The sequence below is a fragment of the Diceros bicornis genome, chromosome 14 (genome assembly GCF_020826845.1).
Source record: "Diceros bicornis minor isolate mBicDic1 chromosome 14, mDicBic1.mat.cur, whole genome shotgun sequence".
In the NCBI taxonomy this organism is placed as follows: domain Eukaryota; kingdom Metazoa; phylum Chordata; class Mammalia; order Perissodactyla; family Rhinocerotidae; genus Diceros; species Diceros bicornis.
Genome location: NC_080753.1, coordinates 10,623,636 through 10,644,608, shown reverse-complemented (window position 1 = coordinate 10,644,608; position 20,973 = coordinate 10,623,636). Strand labels below are relative to the sequence as shown.

Sequence of the window (20,973 nt, the reverse complement as noted above, 5' to 3'; positions counted from 1 at the left end):
CAGCCCTGAGCTAACATCCATGCTAATCCTCCTCTTTTTGCTGAGGAAGACCGGCTCTGAGCTAACATCTATTGCCAATCCTCCCTTTTTCCCCCAAAGTCCCAGTAGATAGTTGTATGTCATAGTTGCACATCCTTCTAGTTGCTGTATGTGGGACGCAGCCTCAGCATGGCCGGAGAAGCGGTGCGTCGGTGCACGCCCGGGATCCGAACCCAGGCCACCAGTAGCGGAGCGCGTGCACCTAACCGCTAAGCCACGGGGCCGGCCCCTGTGTCTGTCACATTCTGGCAATTCTGCCAATATTTCAAACTTTTTCATTACAGCCATCCTTCACTTAACGATGAGGATACATTCTGAGAAATGCGTCATTAGGCAATTTCGTCATTGTGTGAACATCATAGAGTGCACTTACACAAACCTAGATGGTAGATACAGCCTACTACACACCCAGGCTGTAGGGTACTGGTCTCATGGGACCACCATCATATATGTGGTCTGCCGTTGACCAAAATGTCTTTATGCAGCGTGTAACTGCATTATTATATTTGTTATGGTGATCTGTGATCAGTGAGCTTTGATGTTACTATTGTAATTGTCTTGGGGCCCCACAAACCACGCCCATATAAGACGGTGAACTTAATCGATAAATATTGTATATGTTCTGACTGCTCTATGGACTGGCCGTTCCCCCATCTCTCTCCCTCTCCTCGTACCTCCCTATTCTCTGAGACAACAATACTGAAATTAGGCCAGTTAATAACCCTATAATGGCCTCTAAATGTTCAAGTGACAGGAAGAGTTGCACATCTCTCACTTTAAATCAAAAGGTAGAAATGATTAAGCTTAGTGAGGAAGGCATGTCAAAAGAGCCCAGATAGGCCAAAAGCTAGACCTCTTGAGCCAAACAGTTAGCCAAGATGTAAATGCAAAGGAAAAGTTCTTGAAGGAAATTAAAAGCGCTACTCCAGTGAACACAAGAATGATAAGAAAGTGAAACAGCCTTATTGCTGATATGGAGAAGGTTTTAGTGGTCTGGATAAAAGATCAAACCAGCCACAACATTCCCTTAAGCCAAAGCCTAATCAGGAGCAAGGCCCTAACTCTCTTAAATTCTATGAAGGCTGAGAGAGGTGAGGAAGCTGTAGAAGGAAAGTCTGGAACTAGCAGAGGTTGCTTCATGAGGTTTAAGGAGAGAAGCCATCTCCATAACATAACAGTGTAAAGTGAGGCAGCAAATGCTGAGGTAGAAACTGCAGCAAGTTCTCCAGAAGATCTAGCTGAGATAATGAATGAAGGTGGCTACACTAAAGAACAGATTTACAATGTAGACAAAACAGCCTCATATTGGAGGAAGATGCCATTTAGGACTTTGACAGCTAGAGAGGAGAAGTCAATGCCTGGCTTCAAAGCTTCAAAGGACAGGCTGACTCTCTTGTTAGGGGCTAATGCAGCTGGTGACTTTAAGTTGAAGCCAATGCTCATTTACCATTCTGAAAATCCAACGGTCCTTAAGAATTATGCTAAATCTACTCTGCCTGTGCTCTATAAATACTACAAAGCCTGGATGACAGCATATCTGTTTACAACATGGTTTACTGAATATTTTAAGCCCACTCTTCAGACGTACTGCTCAGAAAAAAAGATTCCTTTCAAAATCGGGGCCAGCCCAGTGGCATAGTGGTTAAGTTCCCGTGCTCTGCTTCAGCGGTCCAGGGTTTGTGGGTTTGGATCCCAGGCACAGACCTACACACCGCTCATCAAGCTGTGCTGTGGCAGCATCCCATATAAAGTAGAGGAAGATAGGCACAGATATTAGCCCAGGGCCAATCTTCCTCAGCAAAAAGAGGAGGATTTGCAAGAGATGTTAGCTCAGGGCTAATCTTCCTCTCTCACACACACACACACACACAAAATATTACTGCTCACTGACAATGCACCTGGTCACCCAAGAGCTCCGATGGAGATGTAAAACCAGATTAATGTTGTTTTCATGCATCCTAATACAACATCCATTCTGCAGCCCGTAGATCAAGGAGTAATTTCAATTCTTGACTCTTATTATTCAAGAAATACACTTCATAAGGCTATAGATGCCATAGATAGTGATTCCTCTGATGGATCTGGTTAAAGTAAACTGAAAACGTTCTGGAAAGGATTCACCATTCTAGATGCCATTAAGAACATTCATGATTGACGGGAAGGGGTCAAAATATCAACATTAACAGGAGTTTGGAAGAAGCTGATTCCAACCCTCCTGGAAGACTTGGAGGAGTTCAGGACTTGAGTGGAGGAAGTAACTGCAGATGTGGTAGAAACGGCAAGAGAATTAGAATTAGAAGCGAAGCCTGAAGATGTGACTGAATTGCTGCAATCTCGTAACAAAACTTCAATGCATGAGGAGTTGCTTCTTATGGATGAGCAAAGAAAGCAGTTTCTTGAGATAGAATCTACTCCTGGTGAAGATACTTTGAAGATTGTGGAAATGACAAAAATTTAGATTTAGAATATGACATAAACTTAGCTGATGAAGCAGCAGCAGGGTTTGAGAGGACTAACTCCAATTTTGAAAGTTCTACTGTAGGTAAAATGCTATCAAACAGCATTGCATGCTACAGAGAAATCCTTCATGAAAGGAAGAGTCATTTGACACAGCAAACTTCATTGTCGTCTTATTTTAAAAAATTGCCACAGCCACCCCACCTGCAGCAACCACCAGGCTGATCAGTCAGCAGCCATCAACATCAAGGCAAGCCCCTCCACCAGCAAAAAGATTACGACTCGCTGAAGGCTCAGATGATGGTTAGCATTTTTTACCAATAAAGTATTTTTTAATTAATGTATGCACACTGTTGTAATGCTATTACACACTTAATAGGCTATAATATAGTATAAACGTAACTTTTCTATGCACTGGGAAACCAAAAATTTGTGTGACTTGCTTTATTGCAGTGGGCTGGAACCAAACCCACAACATCTCCAAGGTGTATGCCTGCACTAATAGGGTGAAGAGAAGGAAGACAGTCAGCTTCAGTGACAACTATGAATTAAAATGATTTTTAATGCAATTTTTTTACTTCAAACAAATAGACTCATGAAAACTAAGCTACCACATTCTCCTGCAAGAGCTTCTGAGAAGTCCTACTTCAAAAAATAAATAAAAATAATCTATCAATATATTACCATATCAATTATTGGTAGTAAATTGATGCTTTTAAAATACATACAAACGCTTAAAAACAATGTATTCTCTTAGGTAGTTACCTCATCTGAACAGTTTTGTTTATCACAAATTTATTTCAGTACTATTTCTTCAAGAGTTGTGAAAGAATAAATCTACAGCTCAGAGTCTACCTAAATTACCATGAATTCTAAATTGGTGCAGGTAAGTATAATGGGGACATATCCTTATCTGATATAATAGAAAGGTCGTCATGCTTTTTTTTAGGCAATATGTTAGGTCAGCATTAAGGCCATACATAATCCATCTCCCTTACTGTCTTTTTAAACTATAAAATAAAGATATTTGTCACACGTCTTAAGGTATTGGTGAATAAAGTAACGCAGACTTTTAAACAAATCAGTGTTGGCCCTGGGCAGTACAAATAATCTGCCTACTTCACACTGGATCCGATTAGTTCTTTAACAAAAAAGATTTCTCTTCTAAGTTTTCAGGTTGACAACCTACAATCAATTTAAAACACAAGCAAAAACAAAAAGTCTTCTCTAGTCTTGCATTACAAGGTGGAACTCTAGGTGGTCAAATAAAATAAAAGCATTTATATTACTGATAAACATTTTAAGATTTGGGGTCATTTCAGTCATGGTTTCACCTAGATAATTTCTACATTCTCTTCTGGACGGTTTCATCACGGTCGTAGGAACATTTTTAAAAGGCTGTTTCAATTTGAAAAATTTTTAAAGTATGTAACTCTTTTCTGTAGCAATTTGTTTTGGATTTGGGTTTGAATCCTCTCTCTCCTTCTAGTTCTTCCCTTTTGTCAAGGAAGACAGACAAAAATCTATTTTTGCATGGGTTTTCCCTCTAGCCTGCAGATCTTTATCACTCGCAGAGCTGTACAGGTCTTGGTGCTGAGCAGTTATAAATAATGTAACTGAAAGAGAAAAATAAATTCAGAAATCAATTACTCTGCATGTTAATTTTTTTGTGACTACCCACTGTTTTTTGGAGTTAATTTTTATTAAAGATGTGGTCTAGACAACCTCCATACTACAGTGTCAAACAAATGAGCACTGGTCTATAAAGACATCAGCATCATCCATTTCATGGAGTCTTTACAAAAGGGGGTGAGGGATTTTAGGTGAGACTGAAGGATGTTTCTGTCCAGTATTCCATCACTGAGGGTAAAACCCAGTGACGTTTGGCAGGAGGAGATGAGTCTCACCTTTTAAAAGGTTTTCAAAGATCCTCCTAGCTCATTACTTATATAAATCTTTCAACCATTTATCAGTTCAAAAGATCATGTAAGTGCCCCCTATCAAGAGTAGTTTTCAATAAGGGCGTATGGAAAAGAGAAGGAAACAATCACTAGCATTTTTATGCTCACCCTTTTTCTCGTTCTGCTTACCTTCTTACCATTTGGGCAAGAAAGAGAAAAAGCTGGGAAAAGTGGGCAATATAATCACTTTACGAAAGGAACAGAGAAGGACTACTAAAACACTGAGAAAAAAAAAAAAGTTAAAAAATGGCAGTAAGTACATACTTATCAATAGCTACTTTAAACGTCAATGGACTAAATGCTCCAATTAAAAGGCATAGGGTGGCTGACTGGATAAAAAAACAAGACCCATATATATGCTGCATACAAGAGACACACTTCAGACCTAAAGACACTCACAAACTGAAAGTGAAGGGATGGAAAAAGATACTCCACGCAAATGGCAATGAAAAGAAAGCTGGGGTAGCAGTACTCATATCAGACAAAATAGACTTTAAAACAAAAACTGTAAAAAGAGACAAAGAAGGGCATTACATAATGATCAAGGGAACAATCCAACAACAGGATATAACACTTGTAAATATCTACGCACCCAATGTAGGTGCACCTAAATATATAAAGCAATTATTAACAGACGTAAAAAGAGAAATAGACAGTAACACAATAATAGTAGGGGACTTTAACACTCCACTTACACCAACGGATAGATCATCCAAACAGAAGATCAATAAGGAAAGATTGGCCTTAAACGACACACTACAACAGATGGACCTAGTAGATATATACAGAGCATTCCACCCAAAAACCGAAGAATACACGTTCTTTTCAAAGACACATGGAACATTCTCCAGGATTGATCACATATTAGGCCACAAAACAAGTCTCCATAAATTTAAGCAGATTGAAATAATACCAAGCATCTTTTCTGACCACAATGGTATGAAACTAGAAATCAACTATAGGAAGAAAATCAGAAAAGCCAAAAATACGTGGAGATTAAACAAAATGCTACTGAACAACGACTGGGTTAACGAAGAAATCAAAAAATACCTGGAGACAAATGAAAATGAAAATACGACATGCCAGAATTTATGGGATACAGCAAAAGCAGTTCTAAGAGGGAAGTTTATAGCGATACAGGCCTATCTCAACAAACAAGAAAAATCTCAAATAAACAGTCTAACAATGCACCTGAAGGAACTGGAAAAAGAAGAACAAACAAAGCCCCAAATCAGTAGAAGAAGGGAAATAATAAAAATCAGAGCAGAAATAAATGAAATAGAGACCAAAAAAACAATAGAAAAAATTAATAAAACCAAGAGCTGGTTCTTTGAAAAGATCAACAAAATTGACAAACCTTTAGCTAGACTCACCAAGAAAAAAAGAGAGAAGGCACAAATAAGTAAAATCAGAAATGAAAGAGGAGAGGTTACAACAGACACCTCAGAAATACAAAAGATTATAAGAGAATACTACGAAAAGCTATATGCCAACCAATTCGACAATCTGGAAGAAATGGATAAATTCTTAGAATCATACAACCTTCCAAAACTGGATCAAGAAGAAGTAGAGAATTTGAATAGACCAATCACCAGTAAGGAGATCGAAACAATAATCACAAACCTCCCCAAAAATAAAAGTCCAGGACCAGACGGCTTCCCTGGTGAATTCTACCAAACATTCAAAGAAGAATTAATATCTATCCTTCTCAAATTCTTCCAAAAAATTGAGGAGGGGGGGAAGCTCCCTAACTCATTCTACGAAGCTGACATTACCCTGATACCAAAACCAGACAAGGACAACACAAAAAAAAGAAAATTACAGGCCAATATCACTGATGAACATCGACGCAAAAATCCTCAATAAAATACTAGCAAATCGCATACAACAATACGTTAAAAAGATTATACACCATGATCAAGTGGGATTTATTCCAGGGATGCAGGGATGCTTTAACACTCGCACATCAATCAACGTAATACACCACATTAATAAAATGAAGAATAAAAATCACATGATCATCTCAATAGATGCAGAGAAAGCATTTGACAAGATACAGCATGCATTTATGATAAAAACTCTGAATAAAATGGGTATAGAAGGAAAGTACCTCAACATAATAAAGACCATATATGAGAAACCCACAGCTAATATCATCCTTAATGGTGAAAAACTGAAAGCCATCTCTCTAAGAACAGGAACCAGACAAGGATGCCCACTGTCACCACTCCTATTTAACATAGTACTGGAAGTCCTAGCCAGAGCAATCAGGCAAGAGAAAGAAATAAAAGGGATCCAAATTGGAAAGGAAGAAGTGAAACTGTCACTATTTGCAGGTGACATAATTTTATATATAGAAAACCCTAAAGAATCCACCAGAAAACTTTTAGAAGTAATAAACGAATATGGTAAAGTTGCAGGATACAAAATCAACATACAAAAATCAGTTGCATTTCTGTACACTAACAACGAAGTAGCAGAAAGAGAAATTAAGAATACCATCCCATTTACAATTGCAACAAAAAGAATAAAATACCTAGGAATAAACTTAACCAAAGAGGTGAAAGATCTGTACACCGAAAACTATAAAACATTTCTGAAAGAAAGTGAAGAAGACACAAAGAAATGGAAAGATATTCCGTGCTCTTGGATTGGAAGAATTAACATAGTTAAGATGTCCATACTTCCTAAAGCCATCTATAGATTCAATGCAATCCCTATCAAAGTTCCAACAACATTTTTCACAGAAATAGAACAAAGAATCCTAAAATTTATATGGAACAACAAAAGACCCCGAATAGCTAAAGGAATCCTGAGAAAAAAGAACAAAGCCGAGGGTATCACACTCCCTGATTTCAAAATATACTACAAAGCTGTAGTAACCAAAACGGCATGGTACTGGCACAAAAACAGACACACAGATCAATGGAATAGAATCGAAAGCCCAGAAATAAACCCACACATCTATGGACAGCTAATCTTTGACAAAGGAGCCAAGAACATACAATGGGGAAAAGAAAGTCTCTTCAACAAATGGTGCTGGGAAAACTGGATAGCCACATGCAAAAAAATGAAAGTAGACCCTTACCTTACACCATACACAAAAATTAACTCCAAATGGATTAAAGACTTGAATGTAAGACCTGAAACTATGAAACTTCTAGAAGAAAACATAGGCAGTACGCTCGTCGACATCGGTCTTAGCAACATCTTCTCAAACACCACGTCTGACCGGGCAAGAGAAACAATAGAAAAAATAAACAAATGGGACTACATCAAACTAAAAAGCTTCTGCACAGCAAAGGAAACCATCAACAAAACGAAAAGACAACCTAACAATTGGGAGAAGATATTTGCAAACCATACTTCTGATAAGGGCTTAATCTCCAAAATATATAAAGAACTCATGCATCTTACCAACAACAAAACTAACAACCCAATTAAAAAATGGGCAAAGGACCTGAACAGACATTTCTCCAAAGAAGATATACAGATGGCCAACAGACACATGAAAAGATGTTCAAAATCATTAACTATCAGGGAAATGCAAATCAAAACTACAATGAGATATCACCTCATGCCCATCAGAATGGCTATAATTAACAAGACAGGAAACAACATGTGTTGGAGAGGATGTGGAGAGAAGGGAACTCTCGTACACTGCTGGTGGGAGTGCAAACTGGTGCAGCCACTATGGAAAACAGTATGGAGATTCCTCAAAAAAGCAAGGATAGAACTACCATATGATCCAGCTAGTCCACTGTTGGGTATTTATCCAAAGAACTTGAAAACACCAATTTGTAAAGGTACATGCACCCATGTGTTCATTGCAGCGTTATTCACAATAGCCAAGACTTGGAAGCAACCTAAGTGCCCATCAAGGGACGAATGGATAAAGAAGCTGTGGTATATATACACAATGGAATACTACTCAGCCATAAGAAACGATGAAATCCAGCCATTTGTGACATCATGAATGGACATTGAGGGTATAATGCAAAGTGAAATAAGTCAGAGGGAGAAGGTCAAATACCGCATGATTTCCTTCATTAAGTAGTAGATAATAACAACAATAAACAAACACATAGGGACAGAGATTGGATTGGTGGTTACCAGAGGGGAAGGGGGGAGGGAGGAGGGTGAAAGGGATAATTCGGTACATGTGTGTGGTGATGGGTTGTAATTAGTATTTTGGTGGTGAACATGATGTAATCTATGCAGAAATAGAAGTACAATGATGTACACCTGAAATTTTTACAATGTTATAAACCAATGTTACTGCAATAAACAAAAAACTTAAAAAAAAAAATTTAATTAATGTAAATATAGATAATCACTTTACGCCTCTAACCAAATTTGATACAAATGTAAATATGTGGCTATAGCAATATAACAAGACAAATCACGACAACTAAGAATACTATTATATTAGCTAAGTACTACACGAGTTCATTTGTGCCAAATCCTAAGAAACATATCTAGACATAAAACAAGCCTGTTCAACACAAGTGGTCCATACCTACAGCATCAAATGCCATCCTTTATCACCAACATTGTAAACAGATTCCACTGCATTTTCAAATTCTAGCTTTTACTGAAAAAGTTTTGAAACTTTTTTTTTGCATATTTTCAACAAAAATCATGTAAAATTACTTTAAATAATTTTAAATTAGCTTTATTTAAATTATAGTCATAACCAAAATTTACAACTAGTTCAAAATAATGTGTATTTCCTCACTAAATCCTCACTAATGACTCTCTGGTAAGGTTATACCTACACATCATAAGTGAGGTTCAGATTAACTATAAGAAATTGGAGATGCACTCAGGTAAATACACTCAGTTCCTGTATGAAAATAAATATAGCTCCTGGGATAGAGCAACCTATAAGTCACTTGCCACTGAATGCCAGGTCACTTGATCAGACTAATTTTCTTCTTAACATCTATTATCGAAAAACCTTAATCATGGTTGGCAATAAGATGGAATAATTTTTTTGGAGGGCGGGTGGTTTGAAACAGGCTCTGCAGTGCAGGGCATGGTAGGATTCCAGAGCAAAAGCTTTTAACACGGAGCAGCTGGTGAGTGGGGTAAGAAGAGCCCAGGAAAGGGATAGGAAAGCGACAAACAAAAATTTCAACTACGTACTTCGCAGTTCTGATTCAAGTGCTGGTTGTGGCAACTGCTTACTGAATACTTCTGAGCTGAATTACCTCCTTTGGGGCTTTCGTCAAATATGCTATAGGTTGTCAATGCGTGACCTGTTATACAGTGATTCAACAAGTACGTGGATACTTGCCCCAAATAAGAACTGTTCTCTCTCCTTTAGGCACCATTTAAAATGCCTTTAACAACATAGCTGTTTATAGGAAAAAAATAGCTACAATCTCGGTGCACCCAAAAAATCAAAGAACTAGCCGAGCCCTCAAAAAGTCACTCCATCTACTTCACGTATGATGTCTAGCATGGCTCCACCAGCCCTCAACCCAAGGGCGAGCCACTGGCTGGAAAGGTCATAACGTGAGTCAGGCTCCAGGCTGCGGAGGAAGCGAGGCCCGCAGAGAGAGGGGCGAGCGCTAGACAAGTAATAAAATCCACCCGGGAACAAGGCTCCAGGGGAGGCGGAGCTGGCAAGTGCCGATATCTTCTGGTCACTCCGCCATGGGCACTTCCTGGCGTCCCTTTCAGAGCATTATTGGCCAGAGCAACAGACAACCAAGGGAGGGGACGACACAAGTGGTTGCTTCATCTCTTTTTAACTCCCAAGGATTAGAAAATGTGCAGGTCTCTCAATAGCATATTTTATAGTTTTAAGGCTTTTATAATACTCTTGATACTCTCTAGCACTTTATACGTAAACTAATTCACTCTTCTTTAAACATAAGCCCATTTCCTCAATTCCTTACAAATATACAACTGAGAACAACTGGTTGCATCCTCTTCCCTAAACCTTTGATATAACCCAGGATTATTATCAAGACAACTGTCACAGGGAGATGAACACTGAAACTATTTTTAAAGACATTCCCAGATGATGAGATTCCACTGCCTCTGCTAGAATCCATGCTGATGCTTAACACCTCTTCCCTGTTAAAAAAATGTTTCCTTAAATCCAGATGAAAATCCAAGTCCCCGGTACCATGACTTATATTTTTCAAAATAAAACCTCTATAAAACATATCTGGGAAACTGATATGTTTGGATAAAATTATAAATACAGATTTATTCCATTCATTACTTAATGAAAAAAAATTAACAGATGTTATATATGCTAATGTTAAAATTAATCTCTGCAACAGAATTATACCTTCTGTTGGAGGATTAAAACGTTTCAAGATGCTACCAATTTCTTCAAAGTGATTACTTCCTAAATAACATTATAATTTTGCCAGATTTCCAGATTCCAGTCTACTCAGCAGAGATCTGCGGACCACAAATGCTCAACAGCTAGTCCTCCCAGTTATACACCACCAAAGTCACAGAAGAGATGCCACGTTTGAGTCTCATACTAAAGCCTAAAACCTAAGTGGAAGTTATGTTCTCTCCATCCCCTGTTCTGAGCACCCTCTCTTTTGAATCGATGTTTCACCAAAAGTAGGCTTGAGCCAGGTACCACCTAGCAAATCAGAGGCCACATTTCTGGAGCTGAACCACAGGACACAGCTGTGGATATACTGCAAGATCCATAGGTCCCAGCACCCTAACAGTAGAGTTTCACTTCCAATCCCAAAGGCTAAGAGAATTTGAAAGAAGGTCAGCTGAAGAGTTGAGGTCACATTCTAAAACCACCACTGACATATTCTCTGCTTGCACTCAGTGTAATCCTTTTACCTGAAATGCTGTTCTGTTCAGACTCTTCCTCTGGCTAGTGAAACCTTACTTTTCCTTTAAGGTCAGAAATGTCATCCAGGCTGTGGCTTTCCTCTTCCGCACTCCCATATTCCTTGGTTTATACCAGGACACCAATCATCATTTTCCTTATAGAATAGTTTTATGTCCATGATACACGTAAACATAAGCCCCCTATAAAAGGACAGGGCCCTGTCTTAGGTCCTCATTGTAAACGCCTTATGCTTTGCACAGTACCTTTCAGACAGTAGATATTCAAAGATTTGTTCAGTAAATAAAAGATTAGTGACCTTAGCCATGCCCTCAGCTGTGAGCCCTTGAGTGCCTGCCCACTTATGAGGAGAAAAGAGAAACTCAGGAAATAGATTCATCAACTCCATCAAGCCACTTCCTAGCAAGGGATTTGTCTTTGCCCCCACGGCCCATCTATAAGAGTTGGTACCTGGCATCATGTCCTATCACATAGTTGGAACTAAATATATGCTGCCGAATGACTGACACACAGATGTGAAACGTCCATCTCTGCATGCCAAACCTCCTAAGCATTTCCCCTCAACCAGCTAAATTAGTTTCATAAATGACTGACAGGAAGGTGTTCAGAGAAATCAAATTTCAAGACTTAATAATGAATCTTAAAATATTTTTAATAAAAATAGACATATGGATCGATAAAACAATACAGAGTCCAAAAATAGATCATACATGTATGGACAACAGGTTTTTGACAAAAGAACAAAGGCAATTCAGTGGAAAAAGGATGGTCTTTTCAACAAATGGTGCTGGGAAACTGAACATCCACATGCAAAAGGATTCATTTGAACCTTTTCCTCAAAATGGAACAAAGATTTAAACATAAGAGCTAAAGCTATACAATTGTTAAATGTAAACATAGGAGTAAATCTTTGTGACCTTGGGTTAGGCAAAGATTTCTTATGTATGACACCAAAAGCATAAGTGAGAAAAGAAAACTCAATAATAAGAGGGCATACAACCCAATTTAAAAATAGGCAAAGATCTGAATAGACATTCGCCAAAGAAGATATACAAATGGTCAATAAGCGTAATAAAAAAGGCTCAACGTCATCAGTCATTAGAGAAATACAAAGCAAAATCACAATGAGATAGCATTTCACTCCCACTAGGATAGCTAAAATCAAAAAGACAGACAATAACAAGTATCAGCAAGGATTTAGAGAAAGTGGAACCCTCACACATTGCTAGTTGAAATATAAAATGGTAGGACCACTTTGGAAAACATTTTGGTAGTTTCTTAAAATGTTAAACTAGATTTACCATATGACCTGGCAATTCCACTCCTAGATAAATATCCAAGAGAAATGAAAGCATATGTCCATACAAAGACTTGTATATTTATATTTATAGCAGCATTGTTCATAATAGCAAAAAAGTGGAAACCGAATGCCAATCAACCGTTAAGTGGATAAACAAAATGTGATATATCCATAGACTATATCCTTGGGCAATAAAAAGGAGTGAAGATACATGCTGTAACATGGATAAACCTCAAAAACATAATGCTAAGTGGAAGAAGCCAGACACAAGAAGATATATTATATGATCCTATTTATGTGAAAGATCCAGAAAAGGCAAATCTATTGAGACAGAAAGTATATCAGTGGTTGCCTAGGCTGGAGGGAGAAAAGGAAACAGGGCAAACGGGCACAAGGTTTCTTTTTGGAGTGATGGAAGTATTCTAAAATTAGACTGTGGTAATAGTTGCACAATTCTGTAAATTTACTTAAGTTCATTCAACTATACACTTAAAACAAGCGAATTTTATGGTGTGCAAATCATAAGTCAATAAAGCTGTTAAAAACATTTTAATCACACTCCCTTTAAGATATTGAGTGTTGGCAATGTTTGCACAGGGAAACATCACAATTCAACAAGAATTAATAACAGTGCCCAGAATATAGGACAGGATGTTAGACTGTTCTAATATGGGCCAGTACACACAAGTGAAATACATTTAAAAGGATGCATGACTTGTATCTATTAAAAAATAGTTCCAAAGATAGTTAACTAACACTTAATTAAACAAAAGGACCGATCATAATACTAAGAAAGCTGGAAAAGCTGGTAAGGCCGACCCACTAGAAAACCTTCAATCTAGATCAAAAAGAAGGTATATTTTGAGAGAGTGAAAAGCAAACAGAAGAGAATATTTAAAGGGTTACCAAGTGACCTCGTTAGGAAACAGATCCAGTGTGAGTGACAGAGGAAGTATTTCCTCAGCTTTACATCAGCATCACGTACTTATTGAACACTTATTTGAAGTGGCGTTTGCTATGAGTATATCTTTCATGACTACAGCTTGACTCAACGAGAATTATCACAGAAGTAAATTTTGCCTATGTAGGAAAGCAATATACTGAGGTGGCCTTTTCAAATACCATTTTGTGAAATAAATCAGAGGGAAGCTCATTCAGAAAAGCAGCTATGATATAAAATTGTATTCACAGAACCAGAGCTGGCCTTCCATACAGGAAAAGAAAGCCATCTTCACAAATGGATTCAGGGGGAACACAAGAGGTCACTCCTCACCACTAAGTGAATATACACAAAACTTTATCCTAAATTTATACAAAACCTGACCCTGAGACAGTCAGCCAATTTTTTCTGTAAAGAGCCAGATTGTAAATATTTTTGGCTTTAAGGGTCACATGGCACCACAACACATAAGTGAATGGGCGTAGCTGGGTTCAGGACAACTTTATTTATGGACACTGAATTCTGAATTTCATATAATTTTCATGTGTCCCAAAATATTCTTCTTTTGATGTTTTCAATTCTTTAAAAATGTAAAAACAATTCTTAGCTCATGGGCTGTACCAAAAAACAGACCTTGGCAGGATTTGGCCCTCAGGCCATACATATTTGTAAGACCCCCTCCAAGAGTCTTTGATTGAAACACAAATACCCTTAGGAGTAGCAGTACATTAGTCATTATCAGCCCTTCACTCCCGGAAAGATGAATTATCCAGTTGCCTTTCCTTGCTATAGCAAGTTAAGAATGGAAAAGAGTACGTTTTTATAAAATAACATTATCTTGTTCTTATCTGATAATAAAAGCAATACACGTTCCTTGTAAAAAAACTGGAAAATAGTTAAGATGAAAATAAGTTATCTTACGACACAGGAAAAAACACTGTAAAGGTAAGTAAATAGGTAAACAGGTCAACTTGTACAAAGGCAGGGAGGTGAAAGGCAGGTAGATAATGTAAACAGAGCTGAGACCACACCCTAGATAACTTTGTCCACGCCCTTGTTACAGCTCTGATAATCTAGGAGACTGCCTTCAACGCACTATCTGCCTTCAATTCAACAATCTTAAAAATTTCAAATGTAAAAACAAAAAGAGAACATGCTAGAAAAAGAAATGTATAATATAAAAACTGTATCACATGAAAATGAAATAAAGTAAATGGAAGTATCTGATTGATAAGAAAATTTTTTTAAAAGGTACAAAATAGTTTCTCCAGATATTTAAGGGCTGCCATACGTGTTTTATATCGTTCTGGGAGGCTGGCCCAAGATAAGCACGTTCCAGAGGGTTCATCATCTATCTGGATAATTTTAAGCAAATTCTAGACAATGAAAGAAATAGCTCAGTTACAACTCAAGTAGACCAAAAGTATAAGTTGTCCACAAATTAGAAAATCAATGACCCACAAGAAAGGCTGTGAGAACACATTCCTGCAATGACAACCAAATGAACTAGATCCTGTCCAAATCTGTAATTAGAATTAACACAAAATTATTTATATTTGCTTAAAAGCAGTCACTCTAAAACTCTCCTGCAGGATTTCCCAAAGGGATGTTAACAGCAATTCTTTGATAAAAGGAATCCATGACCCAGTGAATTTGTGAAACACTGGATTAAACAGCGTTCTTTACCACAGTTCTCAGACTTCAATATGCTAATGTGTACTGTAAATCTCTTCCACCAGAGCAGGCTGCTTTCCAAACCCTTCTGGCAATGGAAACCTTTTTTTTTCCAGGGCATCTCACAATGCTGGTGTTCCTGGGAAACTGATCTGAAAAATGCTGCTCCTCTGCAAAAAATGTTCCTATTTGATCTTGTCAACTATGGGAAATTAATTTTAAAATTCAGCAGGAAAGCACTAATCAGAAATTAAATTTACAAGACAAAACTTTGGAATTGAACAACCCAGAAGAAGCATTAAAATTGCTCTATCATATACAATACTCAGTAAAATCAAAGTATCTGCAAATATGGTTTCTGATGTTTTTTAAGTTTATGTAAAATAAAAGATGTTTAAACATTTGGGAACAATAACAAATTGTTAGGTAAAAGAAGGATAACGTTAAAATTCATTAACTCAGACAAAAGATCTATAGGAAACATGTCCACTTTTAGAACTTGTCAGGGCACCTTTCTGGTATAACTGTACTTAAATCTAAGAAATGAGATTTTTACACTACTCTTCAAGAATTCTGTAAGCTGTACGGTTTTTTGGAGATTTTAAAGCTGTACTGTTTCTGGAGATTTTCAAGTATCAGGGTTTTTGTGTTTTTTTTTAAATACTGTTCTTTTAGAAAACATAAGTGCCAGTTCTCTGCTCAGGCAGAAGGTTGAAATGCTATGTTGTGTTAGTAGCTCTCCTGGGCTACTGCTCTGTGAATTATTTTACCTAGGCTAAACTCAACCAGTGATGGGATGGCTCACAAATAATCCAGCCAGCTGCCAAACACTCAGAGCATCTCACCTCAAACTGTCATACTCATGGGAGGAAAAAAAAGGTGTTAGTGTGAACCTTGGCTAGACCACGAGAAACACGTTCCTTTCTTCAGAGTTCACCATTTAACTGGCATCCATTACTATAATATTATTACAAAACCACTACAGCTGCACATTACGGGCAGCCTCCTCTTTTCAACAGATAGGCAATATTATGAGTCAAACCCATAAAAGTGCAAACAACAAGAACACAACCGCCACTGGTATGGAAGACAGGAGGACAAACCTGAAGCTTGTTAATGATCTTAAGGATCTATAGATATAAAGAGGACACTATTCTCCCTGTTTTACAGATGAGAAAACAAAGGCTTAGAAAGGTTCAAGGTCACACCTCCAGTAAATAGTCGAGGGGAGATGTGAGTCCAAACAGCTTGGTCCAGAGGCTGTGCTCTCAACCTCCTTCCTTGAGTTCCCAAGTACAGTGAGGGAACATGCTGCAAAAAGCAGGCACAGCTTAGAAAAACTAACCACCGGGGCAGACTCCAGGCATGACTAGCTTACTTCCATGCTGGCCTTCCTCCTCACAACTGATTTTTTTTTCTTGGACCTGTCTGAAATTCCACCAGAGATTTATTTTCCAGCAGGATGGCGAGCGTGCGCTATCATTTATGGACTGTGGTAAGTTAGGTTCCCATCAGTCCTGCCCATCAGGCTTTCCTCCTGACCTTAGCTTGAGACCACCTGCCCTGAGAGTCCAAGATGGAACATGAACACTCTGGAAAAGAGAGTATCTTAGGAGGATACATACATGCACTGGGACCCTGGGGGAAAAAGAGGGCAATTCTAAGGAATGGACAGAGAAATAAAGTAAGGTTTGAAACTTAAATCTATTTGGGGATGAGGACAGGGGACCAGTCTTTCTCTTCTAGTGTATTACAGCTCCTTGATCTCAGGACCTCAGCTCTTACCACCTGTAAAATAGGATGTACACTAGATAAGCTCTAGTGGGCTAGCCTAAGAGCAAGACCAGCGTTACAACATTATTTCAACCATATAGGGAAATGCAGGCCTCTACAAATGACTTATAGAAGTCCTCGTTCATATGATAAGGACTCTGTACATACTTTGTATCAAAAACTAATCTTGGGGCCGGCCCGGTGGCGCAAGCGGTTAAGTGCGCGCGCTCCGCTGCGGCGGCCCGGGGTTCGCTGGTTCGGATCCCGGGCGCGCACCGACGCACTGCTTGGTAAGCCATGCTGTGGTGGCGTCCCATATAAAGTGGAGGAAGATAGGCACCGATGTTAGCCCAGGGCCGTCTTCCTCAGCAAAAAAAGAGGAGGATTGGCGGATGTTAGCTCAGGGCTGATCTCCTCACAAATAAAAAAAAAAAAAAAAAAAAAAAAAAAAACTAATCTTATAATGAATGCCACGGTCTCCTTAAATTTTATTTGAAAACTAGTAATATATTTCCATGAGTCCTTTTTTAATCACAAACAGGAGTATTTGAACAATTTTTATAAGAAATCTTTAAGTAAAGATCAGTGTCAGAATATGTCAGCACGCTGTAAATCAACAGTTCAGTGCCATCAGGCATTGATTTCAGCATTTTTAGAAATATGCAATAGTTTTCTCAGCTTCAACAGCTTCCCTTCAGTCATCCCACTTTCCCCTTTTCACAACACAGAAATTTCTTCTTTATTATACTAATCAAATGACTCTATTATGTGGGCAAAATTCCAAGACTCCTAGGCAAGTCCACTTTGACCAACTGCTATCTTTCACACTCTGACCACTTTCATTATCAAATTCTCTCCCTGCAGAGCACAGCCCTCTCATCCCTCCCTGATTACTGCCTTCACCTCCCTTGCTACTTGGCTTCCTCTGTCAGCCCCTTTAAAACTAGTTTCTGAATTCTCCTTCAGATTTGTAGTACAGCAAACCCTGACCAGGGCCTGGAAACAGCGTTTTCTACTTGATTCTATGGAAAGGAATATCTTAGACCTTCAAAGAAACCCAACTACATCCACATCACGGGGTCCAGGACAAGCATCCCCAAAATACAGGATCTTGGCATATCGAATATTTTAAGCTGAAGGAATTTGAGAAAGAGCAGGTGCTGGAAGGACTCTCTGACTCCCCTCCCCTCCTTCTCCCAGGAAGCAGGTCATCATAAGACCTTCACGTGAGAGGTGCCCTCCCCGTACCTGGAGGAACAGAGCAGCCTTATCTCTGAAGACACAGGGACATGGAGAAGAATCTGAACACAGGCCTTGCTAAGTGTCCCCAGTTTATTACTCTTGGCTCACACCCTTTGGTCCTATCACATTTTTCCATGACTTTCCACTTTGCATCAAATCTAGTATAAAAACACTCAGGTTTAACCATGTCTTCTGGTCTTCACTTCCTTACGAAGGCACCCGTATCACATAAAACTTTTTTGTGTGTGAGGAAGATCAGCTCTGAGCTAACATCTGCCAATCCTCCTCTCTTTTTTTTTTTTTTTTTTTGCTGAGGAAGACTGGCCCTGGGCTAACATCCATGCCCATCTTCCTCCACTTTATACGGGACGCCGCCACAGCATGGCCTGACAAGCAGTGCGTCGGTGCGCGCCCGGGATCCAAACCGGCGAACTCCAAGCTACCACAGCAGAGCGCGTGCACTTAACCGCTTGCGCCACCAGGCCGGCCCCCAAAAAACTTTTATTAAACACATTTGTATGTTTTTCTTTCATTTATCTTTTGTTATAGAGCCCAGCCAAGAACCTAGAAGGGTAGAAGGAAAAGATTTTTTCCCTCCCCTACAGGCAATAAGACTACAGAGAATCTACTAATTCTATCAATGTATTATTGGAGGATTTCCAAGGAATCTAGCTCGAGCTAACATTCTTCTAAATTCTAAACTGATGAAAATAAAATAATAGTGGATAAGCATGGCAAAGCTAATTAGTAACCTCTGATAAATGAATTAATCTCATCTATGAAGATGAGTAAACTTCCTACCTAGCCACAAATGGAAAAACTGAATTACACAGTGGAAAGAACATGGAAAGAGTTCAGAAGAATGATTCTTAAGTCTGGCCCTGCTGAGCATGACCTGTTTCGGGCTTCAGTTTCTACAACTATAAGGAAATAGGTCTATTCAGCTTTAAAAGAAGGAAATCATAATAAATTTATTTCCCTCCAGACTAATTTTTATCTCATTCCCACCAAAACAACCCTTTCACTTCCCCATCATAGTAGTTATAGTTCTACATTATAAACTAGGGAGGATGTTTCATTTGGTTTTACATTTGTTCATTAAGCAACAAATTCCTCAGTATGGTCTGAGGAAAACAGGAGTGTGTCAGACACCATGATAGGTTCTGGGATACACTCTTTAATAAGACAGACACAGCCCGGTCCTCATGCAGCCTAGAGTCTAGCACTAAATTACAAATGTCTCCTGCTTTAATCCACCTGCTACAGAATGCACAAGCTTCTCCTGACGTGAAGGCCTCTACAACATGATTTAGAATGTTAGCACCACTGATCAAAGTGTACTTTTCTTCTTCTTCGAAAATGCCTTAGTCAGTACCCTTCCCCAGCTAAAACAACAACCTTCAGGAATGCAGCTCAGCTTCTTCTATACTTTTATCTATATCTCTAAATTCTTGTAAAGTATATTGATTAGAGAAGAATGCAAATAAAAATTTATGGCCATATAAATAGGCCAAGCTGTAACAGCAAAGACTTCAAGTATGCAGGGAAATGCTGAGAGAAATGAGAGCTGAGTAAAGAGGCCATGTATCCAGGTACACAGCTATTTTCCACCCCCTACTTCTTCTTCATTTCTTCTTGACCATTCCTTAACTCTGTGTCTTTCTATTGTGGCATGATGGGGTGGTCTGATGTAGTTTTTTCTATAGAGTCAGAAGGACCAAGTCTCAGCTCTGACATATTCTAGCTACTTCATGCTGGGCAGATAACTTATCCTCCCTGAGCCTCCCTTTCGTCACTGATAAAACAAGGATTAAATCAGATCACATGTTATGTAGCTAGTCCAGGATCTGGCACACAGTAAGCGTTCAATAAATGGTAGTGATGGGGATGGAAGTAATAACAATAATAAGAAATACGGAAATCAAGAAAAACAAAAATTATAATTGAGCACACAATGGACTAAAGTTATTTGATGAAATTACTGAGTAAAATTTTAGTGTTTTTAATTGACAAAGTAGTTCACTATTTTATCAACAAATACTAAAATCACTTGTGATTGTCTAAATGACTCTCATAGGGAAAAAGAAAAAGTCTATCTTTTTGTCATAAAATAACTTTAAGTTCAAAGTGTATTTTGCTATTAATTCATCTTCCATTCTATATAAATAAACCCCTGTTCGATATTCTTCAAAAATGTTAATGTCATAAAAGTCTGTAAAAAGGCTGAAAAACTGTTCCCAGTTAAAGCAGATTAAAGAGACAGGACAACTAAATGCAATACTTGACCATGAACTGGATCCTGCTCCAGGGGAAAATAGTATAAAACATCAACCAACAAAACTGGAATATGGACAAGAGATTAAAGTGTTATATCAATGTAAATGTAAGAATTTGATAACTGCTTGGTTATAAAGGAGAATATCCCTATTCTTGGGAAATACATACTGAAGTATTTAGGAGTAAGGGCCATGGTGTATACATAACTTACCCTCAAATGGTTCCGATTAAAAAGTATGGAAATACACACACACAGTGTGGGGGGAATGATATAGCAAACAGAGTAAACGTTAACAAGAGGTCAATCTGGGTAAAGCCTATACCAGTGTTCCCTGCACTATCTTTATTTTTGCAACTTTTTTGTGTGTGTGTGAGAGAAAGTTGAGCCCTGAGTAACATCCGTAGCCAATCCTCCTCTTTTTGCCGAGGAAGACTGGCCCTGGCCTAACATCCATGCCCATCTTCCTCC

At 38.4% G+C, this 20,973-nt stretch overlaps 1 protein-coding gene across 17 annotated transcripts in view; it reads right to left on the bottom strand.

Annotated features, from left to right (window-relative positions):
* Positions 1-20,973, bottom strand: part of DST (dystonin) — a 441,352-nt gene that overhangs the window by 224,689 nt on the left and 195,690 nt on the right. The window lies entirely within an intron of this gene.